Consider the following 17,284-nt stretch of genomic DNA (forward strand, 5'->3'; position numbering starts at 1 on the left):
GGGTGTGAGCGTGGGGCGTGAGCGTTGAGTGTGTGCGTGTGTATTTCACCCCTTCTCACCCTCTGGGGTGTGTGTCTGTATGTGTGTTTCACCACTTCTTACCCAGGGGTACAGGATGTGACATGAATTTCCCAGGCTGGGCTTTACCGTTTCAGAGCAGCCCCTAAGTGCCACTGGAGGAGGTGCAGATCTTTCACGATCATTCATAAATCCTTTCAGATGGCAGAGAAACCCCGAGTACTGCTCACCTTGGGATCTGTCCTTGAAAGGGCTTAGCTTGAAAAATATGCATATCCTACTATCCGCTCTCCCCCGCCCCCCATGTTCTGTTCAATCAGGGAATTGTCTTACCAAAAGGAATAGAATTAATCAATATACCTAATATGTCTGAAATTTCTGCCCTTCCTTATTACTCCCCCTTCTTAGGAGTATGTGTTAGCTTTCGTGGGGAATGAAGAATCATAGAGAGGAAGATGTAATATTTTTGCTGCATACCTGGGTGAGACTGAAATGAACTTACTTCTAAAAGTAACCCAAGTTAATACTTCTATTTATTTCGCTTCTCAAGATGGAATCCAAAAAGATTTGACAGCTCATGGATCTGAAGAAGTGTGTGTGTGTGTGTGTGTGTGTGTGTGTGTGTGTGTGGTGGGGGTTGTTAGCAAACTATTCAAAGATTTATCTTTGTTCTAAGCCTTTTAGTGGCTTCTATAGTAGAAAGAAGGTGGAGTCAGGATTTATAGAAAAGGGAAGGCAAGGCTTGAAAAAACCACTTAGAGTTGTGAGAAGAATGGTCAAATATGGCACTTGAAAATGTAGCTTAAGTGCATCTCTCTCTCTTTTTGGCTGAATATGAGAGGAGTTTAAAAACCCAAGGAGACAAATGGTAATGCTTTGGAAAATATAGGCAGATCGTGTTTCTTGTAACACAACTTTTTCTAAGTTCAAGTCTGGAATTGGAGCCAGTTGTAGAGCAGGTTGAACTTGATTTGTATTTAAAATTTCCATTTCATGTATAACAACTTTAAAAGGAACAATCTAGGTCTTAATCAACACCTAACAAGAAACAGGACAAAGGAAAAAGATGTTTAGCTGTGAATAATTCAGTGTGATCAATGAGTTGAGAAGTAAGGTGCAAAGTGGAGCAGAGACTCACCTATAGAAACCCGCAAGTCGTGTTTGTATTAAACTTCTGTCAAAGGATATCAGTTGGGGGAATTGACTTTAATGCAGAAATTTGATACTAATTTTTCACTGTCGTCTAAATTGGATGGTCTAGAATAAGTTTAAATACTTATAAATGAGTGTTTCAACTTCATTAAACAACCCTTAAAGGCAAAATATTTGCCATTTATTAAAAGACAAAGTTTAGATTTAAGCAACTGTCCTATAATAGATTTTAATGCCTTCTATCTTATGTCCTTGTTTTTGTGTTTTTAGTCATAGTGGCTAAATTATTCCCCCAAAATATTCATGCTCATGGACCTGTTTATGGGTTTCTTTATCATTTGCCATATATTTGACTAATCTGATAAGACCCCCTCAAACTACACAATAAGGTACAAATTGCAGTTCAGCCCCTGAGAAAAAAAGTTTCATTCCAGATAGTTAAATAACTGAAGAAATTCAATGCATTAAAGAACAAAATCAACTGAGTACATTTTAAAGATCTTACGGGCTTTATTTGATTCGTGACACCAAAGCATCCCATCCAGCCGATAGAAAGGAGCTCTAAAAAGGTGAGCTAAATGAAAAACTTGCCCAGGCAGAAGGGAGTGGGGAAAAGGAAGTTATACTGGCAAAAAAGTGGATTGGTTGTGGGAAGATCACTTTCCTTTAGGGCATGGCAGTGGTCTATCAGGCACCTGACCTCACTACTGCTAATAAGGTAGTTCCTGACTGACTTTAAGAGTCGCTTCCTGGGAGAAGCCAAAGTGTAACTAAGTCTCTCTGGTTGGTGAGATGGACCTTAGCAAAGTGCCTCCATTTTGAGCCTGTTCTCTTGTTTTTAACAAATGATTTAGCAAAAAGCCCTTTCTGCTTTATGGTAGACTATACATATATATTTTTTAAACTGGTGAATAAGACAGGTTAGATGATTTAGATAATTAAAAAACACTGAGTTCATCTGGCATAATACCTAGGAAGCAAGGAGCATAATTGAGATGTAAAGACATTTTATGAATTGACATTTTTGTCAGAATATCTTTTCTTGAATAACAAGTAAGCATCTTCATAAATATTTTGAGTAATACATAAGATCTGATTCTAGGAGACCAATGTTATTTACTCCTTCATTGATTGATTGGGCAGCACTATGTGCCCCAGACTGCTCTAGGTCAACAAAACGGACCAAACCCATCCCTTCTTGGAGCCCATGTTGAGATGGGAAAAAAGAATCAAGAAACACAGGACTGAATTATTACTGTAGGAAACACTCTGTTGCTAGACCAAATGTTTTCAAGAGTTGACAAGAATTAGAGTTGAGGGTTGGGATTCAAAAGACCAGAATAGAATGTACTTTTTGGTAATGAACTTTGGTTTATAATACCATTCATAATTACACAGACTTTTTTTTTTTAAGTAGTTAAGAGCCATAACTAGTGAATATTTTCTTCCATTGAACCCTTTGCTATTTGTGTCACCACCTAAGAACAGGAATGTTCGCTCTTACTCTGAGCTGAAATGTTCTATTTTATTTTATTTATTTATTTTTTATTTTTATGTTTTTAAGATTTTGTAATTTATTTGTCAGAGAGAGTGAGAGAGATTGAGAGAGAGCATGAGCAAGGGGGAGGGGAAGAGGGGGAAGCAGGCTCCCCACTGAGCAAGAAGCCCAACACAGGACTCAGTCCCAGGACTCCGGGATCATTACCTGAGCCAAAGGCAGATGCTTAACCGACTGAGCCAACCAGGTGTCCTGAAACATTCCATTTTAAGTTAAAAGATGGTGAAGTGTTTATTTATAAACAGGTTATTGATAATGTAGTAGAAAGCAGTATTTTGCATTTGGTTTTAGCACAGTGAAAAACTACGTGTGGTCTGTGTAACAGTCCACCTGTGTTTCCAAGTGGAATGCTTCTTTACTGTCAGTATTGGATTCCTGTATAGAGTAGGAGATCACCTTTCCTATGACTAAAACACTCCATTTGGTACATGTGTCACCCTTTGTAAAGGCACAGAAATTAAAATCAAAGACAGTTTTAGGCTCATTTGAAGAAGAAGATTGAGGAGTGTCTGCCTTTGGCTCAGGTCATGATCCCAGAGTCCTGGGATCGAGCCCCACATCGGGCTCTCTGCTGGGCAGGAGGCCTGCTTCTCCTTCTCCCACTCCCCCTGTTTGTGTTCCCTCTTTAACTGTCTCTGTCAAATAAATAAATAAAATCTCTCTAAAAAAAAAAAAGATTGGAAAAAATACCACAAAACTTGCATAATTTGCTATATTTAATGGATTTGTTTATTATTTAATTTTACAAGTAGGATATGGCAAAAGAATATGACCTTTACATTTATAAGACTTCCTCTGTGAAAATAGTTTATATTTGGGGTTGTCTATTTATCTATGTATTTACTATGGTAATGTGATTATCTACTTCACTACAATTTTAAAGGAATTGTTATACAGAGACAGTTTCATATACTTAGTTTATTTCTGTCATTCATTCAGCAAAGAAATATTTGAGTACTAGCCAAGCTCTGTGTGGTAGGATGGGAAAAACAGATATGACCTCTCTTCCAGTTTAATGGAGGATATTGAGACATAAATGACATAATCATTTGAACAAATGCAAAGTGCAGTGAGTTGAGGATAGTGCCAGAAATGTATCCAGTGCCATGAAAGTATGTAATAAAAAGATTTAACCTGGTTAGGGAAGACCAGAAAAGCTTTCCTGAGACTTCATTGAGGTTTTTAAAGTTGAACTTGGCAAAGGCAGGGCCTGGGAGAACATTCTAGACTAAGAAAACAGTATGTACAAAAGCCTTTGGGTGGATAGAGTATGGTAAGTACACGGAACTGAAACAAGGCCAGTGTGGCTCAAGTGAAAGCACCAATAGGGAATCTATTGCAACTCGGGATTGGAGAAGTGGGTGCGGTTGATATTCTCCAAGACCCGCCTCTCCCTCCAAAGAATCCTGCTTTTTGGTATTCAAGTCCTTGGGTAGGTCCCCTCTTTGATTCTGGACTGACCTTGTGATTCAATTTTGACTTCTAGAATAAAGCAAAAGAGAGCTGAGTGACTTTGGAGACTAGGTCATAAGAGGTCTTGTAGCTTTCGCCTTGGTCTCTTATAAAGTGCACCCTGAAGAAAGTAACTTGTCTTGTAAGAATTTGAATGCACTGAGACTACCTTGCATTGAGGAATCCCTAACTGCCACTTGGGGAGGCTACATGGAGAGAGGGATGCCTGACCAGCTCTCAGACGTGTAAGTGAAGAAACCATATTGGATGCCCAGCCCAGCTAGGCCTTAAGATAATTCCAACCCCAGCCAAATTCTTATTGTACCTGCCTGATAGAGTCTAGATGAGTACCATTCAGCTCAGGCAGAACAATCCACAGACTCATGAAAGGTAGTATTAAACTGTTGTTTTAAGTCAATAAGTTTTGGGGTGGTGTGTTCTGCACCAACAGAGGACCAGAACAATACATATTGCTCAGTCCAGGCTGGGTATTTTTGGTCATGTTGAGAAATTTTGCCTTCAGCAAAGGGATGCTCTGGTTAGATCATTATTATTATTATTAAAATTGAAATATAGCTGACACACAACGTTACATTCATTTTCGGTGAAGAACACAGTGAGTGATTAGTGTTTATGATATGCTATCTCACCACACGTGTGGCTATCATCTGTCACCATACATTATGGCAGTACCATGGATTATATTCCCTGTGTCCTACCTCTTATCCATGTGACTTATTCATTCCATAATTAGAAGCCTGTATTTACCACTTCCCTTTCTCCATTTTGCCCGCCCTCATAACTCCCATCCTCCTCCCGCCGGCCTCCATCAGTTTGTTCTCTGTATTTATAGATCCGTTTTTACTATTTGTTTGTTTTTGTGTTTTTTTTTTTTTTTCAGATTCCGTATATAAGTGAGCTCATACAGTATTTGTCTTTGTCTTATTTCACTTAGCATAATACTGGCTTGGTCCATCCATATTGTCATAAATGGCAATATCTTATTCTTTTTTTATGGCTGAATAATATTTGATTGTGTGTATATATACCACATCTTCTTTATCCATTCCTATGTTGGTGGACACTTAGGTTGCTTCCGTATCTTAGCTATTGTGAATAATGCTGCAGTGAACATGGGAGTGCATATATTTTTTGAATTACTGTTTTCATTTTCTTTTGGTAAATTCCCAGTAGTGGATGGAATTACTAGATCATATGCTATTTCTATTTTAATTTTTTGAGAAACAATACTATTTTCCACAGTGGTTGCACCAACTTACATTCTCACCAACAATGCATGAGAGTTCCTTTTTCTCCACATCCTCACTAACACTTGTTGCATCTGGTGTTTTAGATACTAACCCGGGTGCCTGGGTGGCTCAGTGGGTTAAGCCACTGCCTTGGGCTCAGGTCATGATCTCAGAGTCCTGGGATCGAGTCCCACATCGGGCTCTCTGCTCAGCAGGGAGCCTGCTTCCTCCTCTCTCTCTCTGCCTGCCTCTCTGCCTGCTTGTGATCTCTCTCTGTCAAATAAATAAATAAAATCTTTAAAAAAAAAAGATACTAACCTTACTGACAGGTGTAAGGTGATAACTCATTGTGGTTTTGCTTTGCATTTCTCAGATGACTAGTAATGTTGATCATCTATTCATGTGTCTGTTGACCATCTGTATGTCTTCTTTGGAAAAATGTCTATTTTTTTATTTTTTATTTTTTTATTTTTTTTAATTTTATTTATTTATTTGACAGACAGAGATCACAAACAGGCAGACAGGCAGGCAGAGAGAGGGAGAGGAGGAAGCAGGCTCCCTGCAGAGCAGAGAGCCCGATGCGGGACTCGATCCCAGGACCCTGAGATCATGACCTGAGCCGAAGGCAGCGGCTCAACCCACCGATTTTTTAAAAGGATTTTATTTATTTGACAGAGAGCAAGCACAGACAGAGGGAGTGATGGAGGGAGAAAGAGAAGCAGGTTCCCCACTGAGCAGGGAGCCCGACGCCGTGTTTGATTCCAGGACTCTGGGATCATAACCTGAACCGAAAGCAGACATTTAACCACTTGAGCCACTGAGGTGCCCCGGAACAATGTCTTTTTTTTTTTTTTTTAAGATTATTTATTTATTTGACAGAGATAGAGACACACACAGCGAGAGAGGGAACACAAGCAGGGGGAGTGAGAGAAGGAGAAGCAGGTTTTCCACTGAGCAGAGAGCCCAATGTGGGGCTTGATCCCAGGCCCCCCGGATCATGACCTGGGCCTAAGGCAGATGCTTAACGACTGAACCACCCAGGTGCCCCTGGGTGGGCACCTAATTTTCATTTTTTCATTTTTTAAATCAGTCTATTTCTGTATTAAAGAGTGAACGAGAGGGGAGCAATAGGTTGAGGATAGAATGAGGATAGATGGCTCGGAGCGGCTACCGTCTGATTCACGCAGATCAGATAAACTGCCGTGACAGCGTGGCTCCAGGCAGTGGTGGAGGTGGAGAGACAAGACGACGTTACGCAAGTCAAGATGGCTTTTTGTGGATTGGCTGTGAGAGTAAGAGGAAAGCGGCAAGGCTATCTCCCAGAGTTCCGGTGTCCACAACCTGACAGTGTCATTGCCTGTGCGGAGACAGAGAACACCAGAAGAGCATCAGGTTTTGGGGAACGCAGATCATGAGCTTAGTTTTAGCTATGATACATTTAAGATGTTTTCAGATATCCAGGAAGAGATGGCGGATAGGCAATTGCTTCCACAGGTGTAGACCAGAGAAACGAAGCCCGGGCCGAAAAATAAAAAATTATGTTATTGACATATTGGTAACAACTAAATATATGGATGTCAGTTCAGAACTTCCCAAGGCCCCACCCGATGTGCCATGCAATGTGCTGAGAGAACATACAAGGATTAAGATATGAGTTCTCCTCAGTTCTTAGAACAGCAGAGGCCTCCAGCTCTGCATGACTATAAATATATTGTCACTTTCTCTGGGTACTAAAATGTAAAAAAGTTTGAGGAGCTATGTATGAAACTACTTAGGGAGACAAAATAAAATAAAAAGAAGAGAGCCTGGGCGCCTGGGTGGCTCAGTGGGTTAAGCTGCTGCCTTCAGCTCAGGTCATGATCTCAGGGTCCTGGGATCGAGTCCCGCATCAGGCTCTCTGCTCAGCGGGGAGCCTGCTTCCCCTCCTCTCTCTCTCTCTGCCTGCCTCTCTGCCTACTTGTGATCTCTCTCTCTCTGTCAAATAAATAAATAAAATCTTTAGAAATAAAAAAAGTTCTTTTAAAAAATAAATAAATAAATAAATAAATAAAATATTTAAAAAAAAAAAAAAGGAAGCGAGCTCTAGGACTGAAGCTTTGAGAAACTCCCACATTCAATAACCAGTTAGAGAAAGATGAGTCTCCAAAGAGACTGAGAAGTAGCTTCCAGGCAGGTGGGAGGAAAACGGAAAGACTCTAATATCACAGAGTCAAGGAGGAGAGAACACCTCCAAGAAAGAAGTGGTCAAACATGTCAAAAGCTGCAAAAAAGAGCAAATAGATAAGGACTCAAAAATGTCTTTTGAACTAGTGACCTCAGTGAGAGTTGTTTCTATGTGTTTATATTCAAATCTTTTGTAAAGAATTGAAGCAGTATTCATTTCCATCTAATGTAGTATTCTAATGTAGATTTACTTAATTGTAAAATCAAAGCCACTTCACTTCCAAGAGGAGGCTAATAATATTCCCTTATTCTGAAACACTTGGGTTTCCTATGTAACATAATTAAAAGGGCCTTGTCCTTTTCTTTTCATCTTTTTCACTTTTTAAAAATGTGTAAATTTGAAATTGCTTGACAAAATGTTTTCAGTGACTAGAACATAAATTGGCTTCTGGTTTAAGAGATAAGTTATTTACTATGTACTCCTGTACTCCTCACTTAGAAACTGCATAGTAAATAAGGTATATTTTTAGTGACCCTCTTCTGTCCTCTACCTGGAAAAATCTAAAGTTAGAAGTGGTGCCGTAAAGTGGGGCAAAGTCTCATTTCACTTACAACTAAGTTCTGTACCAGACTAGAATTTTATTGATTGTCTTAGTTCAGGCTGCTGTCACTGAATACCATACACGGGATGGCTTAAACACCAAATACTTATTTCTCACAGTCTCGGAGGTTGGGAGGTCCAAGATCAAAGTGCCAACAGATTCTGTGTGTGGTGAGAGCTGGTGTCCAGGTTGCAGAGTGCTGACTTCCTGTATCCTCCTCACGTGGTGGAGAGAGCATGAGAGCGCCCTCTCATTCCTTTCCTAACAGTACTAAAAAGTCATGCATGAGGGCTCCACTCTCATGACCCAGTTACCTTCCAGAGGCCCCACCTCCTACAACTCTCACGTTGAGGTCGAGAGGTTTGACCTGAATTTTGAGGGGACATCAGTCCATTGCACTGAGAGTTCTCGAATATATTTCGGCAGTCTATCACATTTCTGAACCTCCTTGCATCCTTGCAGAGTTCAGGGTTGGCTGTGGATTGGCAGGAAAAGAAAATGTAGACCCAGGGATCTACACCACATGCTTAACCCACTGTAAGATTAAGATTAACTTTTCATTTGATTAATCAATCAATGGTAATCATTAAGATTAACATTTCATTTGCCAAGGGTTCTGAAACCTGCTGGAAGCCAGGTTGTCACAGTGAGTGGAGAAAGATGAGGCATATTTGAGAGCAGCTACCTGCCACTCCGTGAAGGCCTCGATAGGGTGTGCACCAGCTGTGATACTGAGCGAGGAGGGTCTTGCTGAAGCTTGATTTCATGATATGCTGAAGCTCAGGCCACGCTTAGTAGACTTTTTTTAAATCGGTTCTTGAATCAAAATCTGCTTCACTGAGGCCACATCTTTAAGGAGCCTAAACATTGGTGAAGGGTATCTCCCTCCAGCTGTCCAGTATTGTGGCAAGCCCTTTTCCTACTCTCATCCTTTTCTATTATTTGGCAGAGATCAGTCTCCATGATTTTTTTTATTCTATTTTATAATGCCCACATTTCTTCCTGGCTCTGGCTCTACCCAGCATCTTTAATACATTAATCAAGATGTGTTTTATTCATTCAGTCATCCTTTCAAATATTTGAGTGCCTATTATACTGTTTCAGATTTCTGGGAGCCTTCATTCCCATTAGAGTTATATCCAGTGAGCACTATAATTTCCGAGAGTGCAGAAAATAAAGCAGGGCATGAGGGTGGAGGGTGGCTGGCTGCATGGGGAGTGTTTCAGATTGCTCTGGGAAAGAGACCTTGGAGATGACAATTGCTGAGACCTGAAAAATTAGTTGGGATCAACCATTGGAAGACAGAGGAGAAATGTGCCAGGCCACTGGAACAGCAAGTATAAAATACGATGCTGTTTCAAAACATGGTGGGCAGTGGGCTAGAGCATGGTGACTTAGGGGCTAAATATGGCAGAAGGGGCTGGGGGACTGGACTAGGAAAGACAGAGGAGATTTTGTAGGTCACCATCAGAGATCTGACTGTGTTCTGAGGGTAATGGAAAGCCATGGAGGGTTTTGGAGCAAAGGAGAGACGTGAAATACTTTGTTTTTAAGAAAATCATCCTGGGGGTACCTGGGTGGCTCAGTCTGTTAAGTATCCAACTCTTCATTTCAACTTAGGTCATGATCTCAGGGTTTTGAGACTAAGCCCTACATTGGCCTCCATGCTGGGTGTGGAACCTGCTCACGATTCTCTCCCTCCCACTCCCTCTGCCTCTTCCCCCCTTAAAGAAAAAAAAAAAAAAAAGGAAAGTCATCCTAGTTGGTTTGTGGAGAATGGATTATTGGGGGGGGAAATAGGACACTAAGAACACCTGAGACTAATCAGGAAGCTGTTGATGTGGCATAGGCACGAGGTGATGGTGGTCTGAACCAGAGTGGAGGTGATGGAAACAGTGGGATGTGGTTGGATTCAGGCCATATTAAACATAGATCAGCAGGATGTGCTCTTGGATTGAATCAGTTGAAAGAAAGGAGTCACAAATCTCCAGAAATGACCCAACAACTGGGAAAAAAACCTGCTTTTTTTCTAAGATAGATAAACAGGAGAAGGAGTTAGGTATGGGGGCAGGGGAAAGGACAGTGGAAATCAATATTCTGTTTTAGACACGTTGAGTTTTTGAAGCACCTTTAGTCCTCACTTAGTTGGAGGTGTTAAGTAGGCAGCTGAATGCACAAGTCTGGAGGGTAAGGAGACATCAGGGCTGGAGAGTAGATGTTATTCAACAATTATTTATCACCCATGTGATAACACTCACTGTGGTGAGAGGAGATGCTCCCGATTTCCCATTTATTTTTAAGGACTCTGCATGTTGTTTTCAGGAATGTCAAACTTTTAGGGTAGAGCATTCTGTTAAAGTCTTGCAAGATTTCCAGATGGATACAGATGTTAGCCAGATGGATACAGATGTTCGAGAGGCGAGTTAGCCAGATGGATGTTCATAACTGTCTTTGAGGGCAATAAGCAACTCTCTGGGAAGTGATCCAAATGGGAAAAGCAGACAACACTGGATACAGCTTTGAGCTCAGCTGCTTTGTGTTTTACTCTTGTGAGGATGAAGAGATGTTGCATACACTGGGAATGACATCCCTTTGACAGCTTTTTTTTTTTTAACTTTTTTTTTTTTAGATTTTTATTTTTTTATTTGACAGACAGAGATCACAAGCAGGCAGAGAGAGAGGGGAAGCAGGCTCCCTGCTGAGCAGAGAGCTTGATGCGGGGCTTGATCCCAGGACCCTGAGATCATGACCTGAGCTGAAGGCAGAGGCTTAACCCACTGAGCCACCCAGGTGCCCCTATAGATTTGTTTACTGAAACGTTTGAGAAGACTCTTTTTTTTTTTTTTTTCCTTTAACAGCTCTTAAGACAGAATATATTTTGCCTGTTGTTTTCTGTTCTTTAGAGACAACTTCTCTACTTTTTTTTTGTGGGGGGAAGGTGGGGAGATACACTGGAGTTCGTGTTGCTTTGGCACTCTTCTAGATTCTTTCCTTTCCCTGATTGCTGTTGTAAAGTGAATTTCTTTTTCTCTGTAAGAATTAAAAAAAAAAAAAAAGTGTAAAAGAAATGGAAAGCATGGCTCCTCTTCCTGGCCTTCAGGTAAGTTTGTCAAGCATCATGTAACTAAATCCCTTTATAGTGTCAGAGGTGATCTTGCCACCAGGTAGGGTTTAGCCTGTGGGACCTGACACTTGAGTTCTCTCTGCCAGTGATCAGCTGCTGACCTTAGAATAGTTACTTTGCATCTCTGTACCTCAGTTTCCTACCTGAGAAGGAGTGATTTAGTATGTTCCTTTTTGGTTTTATATTCTATGACACAGTTGTTCTTGGTAAGGAATCTAGATACACCTAGGAGAATATATCTATAACTTTATAAAGTATAGGTGGTTATTATCTTGACCGCACTGTTTCACTTAAATTCCTATTCCATCATCCTTTGAAAATAGGGAAGATAGCATATTGAACATTAAAGAGTATCACTTGGCTCTTTTGAGTGTTGGAAGACCAACTAGCATGGAGTATTTTATTCTGTAGAACGTATTTGTATGTACCATCTGACTGGTTAGGGCGTTCTATCAAAGCATGTATTTCTAAAGGTTCTGGGAAAATCTTTCTTCCTTCCATACTTGGTCAATTTGAGATATTTAAGTATGGTAGACTCATAATAGGGATTTTAAAACCATGTACAAGAAAGCCTCTAATTGTTCAGCATTTGACCACATGATTTCTACTGAGGGAGAATTTGGGGGAAGGTATGTGACAAGATGAAATTTTATAGTTTCAGAGATTAAATGCTAAGATTTCACAATGTGAAATGGGAGTAGATTTTTTTTTTAAAGATTTTATTTATCTATTTGACAGAGAGAGATCACAAGTAGTCAGAGAGGCAGGCAGAGAGAGGAGGAAGCAGGCTCCCCGCTGAGCAGAGAGCCCGATGCGGGGCTCGATCCCAGGACCCCGGGATCATGACCCGAGTCGAAGGCAGAGGCTTCATCCACTGAGCCACCCAGGCGCCCGGGAGTAAATTTTTTTTTAAGATTTTATTTATTTGTCAGAGAGAGAGAGAGACAGAGAGAGCACAAGCAGGGAGAGTGGCAGGCAGAGGGAGAAGCAGGCTCTCTATCAAGCAGGGAGCTCGATGTGGGACTTGATCCCAGGACCCTGGGATCGTGACCTGAGCCAAAGGCAGACGCTAAACTGCCTGAGCCACCCAGGAATCCCAGTAGTGAGTAGATTTAAAGTGAGAAGACTTTCACAAACTCCTGAGTCATTATTAATCTTAGGCCATAGGATGTTTCCCAGAAAGCACTGACTTCTACTGAGCTGAATGGATTCTACCAATTAATACAAAATATTTCAAAAACTTATAGGAAAATGATTTTTCAAATTTACAGAATTCTGGGATCCCATTCTTATGATTCTCCATATAGAATACTTTGCCATGCTCAACCAAAGAGTATCTATATTTGTTACCAGCCCTAAATGAAGGCATAGGCTATTATTAAACTATTAGACACACCTGAATACAAGACGACCTAAGTGCTATATGTTAGAGCATGCCCCACATCTCTATACAGCTCCTTACCCTTGCGCCTTGCATTTCAGTGTGCTTGATTTGATCCATTCCTCCAGCCTGTCAAAGTCTTTTTCTTTTTAAGATTTTATTTATTTATTTGACAGACAGAGATCACAAGTAGGCAGAGAGGCAGGCAGAGAGAGAGAGGAGGAAGCAGGCTTCCCACTGAGCAGAGAGCCTGATGTGGGGGTCGATCCCAGAACCCTGGAATCATGACCTGAGCTGAACTCAAGAGGCTTTAACCCACTGAGCCACCCAGGTGCCCCTCCAGCTTGTCAAGGTCTTAATGAGGGGGATCTGTTCCAAAATGGAAAACACATCACTGTGTGTATATGCTTTTCCTTAAGACCATACGCGTTGCTTCATACTGGTATCACTTACTAGTCGCTTTTAGTCTTTTCTAGGTAAGAATATACTGTTTACTTCCTATGAGTTGATGAGTAGGAAAGGGACTTTGGAATCTAAAACATTCAAATTCTGCTCATTCATCAGAGCCATTTTCTTTCATATAATCTTTTCTAATCTCTATTACTGGAAGATCTATGTTCCCAAAGCAGTATCTCTCAACATTAACATTTCCATTTCCATTTTATTTTATTTTATTCTATTTTATTTTACAGAATGAACTTGAAAAGGGGGTGAGGGGCAGAAAGAGAGGGAAAGAGAGTGAGTCCCAAGCAGACTCCATGCTCACCTTGGAGCCTCACATGGGCTTATTTATTTACTAAATATCTTTATGTACTTACTGTATGCTTAAAAATAAATATAAATAAAAATGGATATGCTTAAAAAATAAATAAGTTCATGTCACTCCATTTTTGTGTCTGATTTTGCTTAGATTTATGGTGAATATGTGCCAAATTCCAAAATTATGAAACTATTGACTTCATCTAGAATCTTTTTAATCCCTATATCATTTTTTAAATGGGTGAAATATTTTAAGGTAGAAAATACTGAGGGACGCCTGGGTGGCTTGGTCGGTTAAGCCACTGCCTTCCGCTCAGGTCATGATCCCAGAGTCCTGGGATCAAGTCCTGAATCAGGCTCCTTGCCCAGCAGAGAGCCTGCTTCTCTTAATGCCTCTGCCTGCCACTCTGCCTGCTTGTGCTCTCTCTCTCTCTGACAAATAAATAAATGAAATCTTTGGGGTGCCTGAGTGGCTCAGTGGGTTAAAGCCTCTGCCTTCGGCTCCGGTCGTGATCTCAGGTCCTGGGATCGAGCCCCGCATTAGGCTCTCTGCTCAGCAGGGAGCCTGCTTCCCCTCCTCTTTCTCTGCCTGCCTCTCTGCCTACTGGTGATCTCCCTCTCTGTTAAATAAATAAATAAAATCTTAAAAAAATATATACTGAGTATAATATCATTCATATGTCTTACTATCTAATTATGCTGGACCTTGGGTTTTTGTTTTTAAGATTTTATTTATTTGTTTGATACAGACAGAGAGAGTGAGCACAAAGAGGGGAGTACAAGCAGGAAGAGTAGCAGTGGGAGAGGGAGAAACTGGCTCCCTGCTGAGGAGGAAAATGGACTGGGCTTGATCCCAGGACCCTGAGATCATGACCTGAGCTGAAGGCAGACGCTTAACCGACTGAACCACCCAGGTGCCCATTTTTTTTGTTTTGTTTTTGTTTTTGTTTTTGTTTTTTTAACGTAATCTCTATGCCCAAAGTGGGGTTTGAACTCACAAACCCGAGATCAAGAGTCACATGCTCTCTACTGACTGAGCCAGCCAGGTGCCCTGATTATGTTGGAACTTAACATTCTGCCATGCTATTTCATATATTGAAGGAAATAAAATTACAAATCTGGTTGAATTTTTTTCTCTTCCCCATATACTGAGGTCATTTTCCCTTCTCGAATTCTCTCTTATCTAAAATGTCTTGTAACAGATTTGGGCTCAGTTATAGTTGAGTATATTTTATAACTGATTTATGAATATTTATAACCTTTAAGCTATCATTTAGTGTGTATACTTACTTATATGTAAAGGAGTGTCTTCCTTTCTTTTGGAAATGCACAGTCTTTTTTTTTTTTTTTTCCTTTTTCAATTTATTTATTTTCAGAAAAACAGTATTCATTATTTTTTCACCACACCCAGTGCTCCATGCAAGCTGTGCCCTCTATAATACCCACCACCTGGTACCCCAACCTCCCACACCCCCGCCACTGCAAACCCCTCAGATTGTTTTTCAGAGTCCATAGTCTCTCATGGTTCATCTCCCCTTCCAATTTACCCAAAAGCACATGCCCTCCCCAATGTCCGGAAATGCACAGTCTTTAAAAAATGTAGATACAGGGGTGCCTGGGTGGCTCAGTGGGTTAAAGCTTCTGCTTTCGGCTCCGGTCATGATCCCAGGGTCCTGGGATCGAGCCCCACATTGGGTTCTCTGCTCCGCAGAGAGCCTGCTTCCTCCTCTCTCTCCCTGCCTGCCTCTCTTGCCTTCTTGTGACCTCTGTCTGTCAAATAAATAAATAAAATCTTAAAAAAAAATAATAATAAGAATAAAAAATGTAGATTCATAGTAAAAATGAGCTGTCTCCGAAGAATGACAGAATAGGAGTTTTTTACCTATAGGAGGAGTTTCTTAATTTCTAGGCAAATGCATTTTTTGCCCTGGGAACAACAATTTGTTTTTCTGTACTGAAAAACACATTTTTCTTGAAACACATGCTTTCTTAGAAGCAGTATTGTAAGTAACAAATTATAAATGTGGCCTTCCATGTAAACAGTATGATTGTACATAAATCATGTCAGAAAAAAATTGCATATTTTGAAATCAAATAAATACAGTAGTTGATAAAGTGAAAGAGGAATACATAACTTGGGGCCTCTGGGTGGCTTAGTTGGTTAAGCATCTGCCTTCAGTTTAGGTCATGATCTCAGGGTCCTGGGATTCAGTCCTCCCCACCCCCCATCAGGCTCCCTGATCTAGGGAGAGCCTACTTCTCCCTCTCCCTCTTGTGGCTCTGCTCCCCCTGCTTGCGCTCTCTCTCTTTCTATCAAATAAATAAAATCTTAAAAAAAAAAAAGGAATACATAACTTATTCACTGTCAATACTTGAAGAAAGCTTAGTGCTCCAGATGAAATGCATTATTAGAATGAGGCAGAAATGTTGCCTTATGGGAAACAGCGAGGTCCGTCAGAAGCTTTTGTCATCCAGGAACTGGTCATTGGCAGGTCATTGGGCTTTTCTTGCCAGCATCTCCAGTTATGTGGCAGTGTTTCCATAGGGCCCAAATGCCGGAGACCATGAAGGGAGGGACAGACAAAAGCTTAATAGCTCAGAGTGGAATTCAGTTCTCATCAGTACCTGCTGGAAAGAACGCCTGGTGTGCTATTGCTGTGGGACGTGCGGTCAGCGGGCGCACATTAGCTCTTATAAGCAGCATCGGAGGCATTCGGATGTTGGTTCCAAGCTGATATTACAGCCACACTCAATAAGGTTTGGTTGTTTTTCTAGAGCTGCTGTTCGGAGAAAGGAGTTAAAGGTAACAATTTGGAGAAAGGCTACGGTATTGGAGGAAAGCTAAACTGTACTGGAATGACTCTACCATTGGCATCCCTTGCCCCCACCCCACACCCCTGCTGCATACTCTGCCTAGTTAGGGTTAGATGTCCTCCTCTGTGCTTGCAAAGCCCCTGTACCCATCCTTATCAGAGCACTTTCCACACGCAGTTGTACTTGCACTTTTGCTGTCTTTCGCCATGTTAAGAACATGAGCCCTGCAAGCCCTGAGTCTCACTCCCCGAGGTGTTTCTGATGTACCTCCAGCACTGTGCCCTGCTCACAGTACATGCGTGTGACCCATGGACTGCTCACTCCCTCCCGGGAACCCACCACAGAGTGCCTGGTGGGCTGCTGCTTTCCTCCCGAGTAGAGCTGAAGGTCTCTTCACTTTCTCTGGCCTCAAAGCTTGTGGTGGGGCTCTGTATCACACCCTCAGCTACAAAACTGGGATTGCCTGGGAGCAGCAGTCCAATGTAGAAAAAAAGTGAATCGACGTAGTATGGTATGGGCATGCGCGTTTCATCTGATAAATTCACTCCAACGTTCTAATACCCTAAACCTTTGATTCTTCTTCTGCGCCATGCTGGGGATGTTCTGACATCCCAGCTCCGTTGAACATAAGGCCGAGTCTCACCAAAAGACAAGGAAATGGATAGAGAGCTACTTCCAGCTTTAAAACTAACATCCAATCCAGGGTATCTGCTAAATGCACCCATATAATTAAATTTGGCTCAACTCAGTGTTAAGTTCCATCCTTTTTGGTTTAACGCTCTTGGGATCTACCCCCACACATATTCTCCAGGTGTTTGAACATATATATTTTCAAAACCTTGCAATTCTCTTGATGTATAAGCTAGTGCTTCCTGAGTCATGCTTTTGACTTGTCCTCCTGGAACATGTTGAGATGTGAGCTTAGTTCTGTGTTTTGAGGCAACCACAGGAGAGGATGAGTCTTAAGGAAGATGGCTGTCCATTCCTGAGACAGTTTTCCTGTAAGGGAAG

The 17,284-nt window shown here is 41.3% G+C and overlaps 1 protein-coding gene across 1 annotated transcript in view; it reads left to right on the forward strand.

Annotated features, from left to right (window-relative positions):
- Nucleotides 1-17,284, forward strand: part of PIP4P2 (phosphatidylinositol-4,5-bisphosphate 4-phosphatase 2) — a 56,827-nt gene that overhangs the window by 387 nt on the left and 39,156 nt on the right. The gene's annotated exons all lie outside the window — the stretch shown is intronic.

This window comes from Neovison vison, chromosome 4 (assembly GCF_020171115.1).
Source record: "Neovison vison isolate M4711 chromosome 4, ASM_NN_V1, whole genome shotgun sequence".
Classification (NCBI taxonomy): domain Eukaryota; kingdom Metazoa; phylum Chordata; class Mammalia; order Carnivora; family Mustelidae; genus Neogale; species Neogale vison.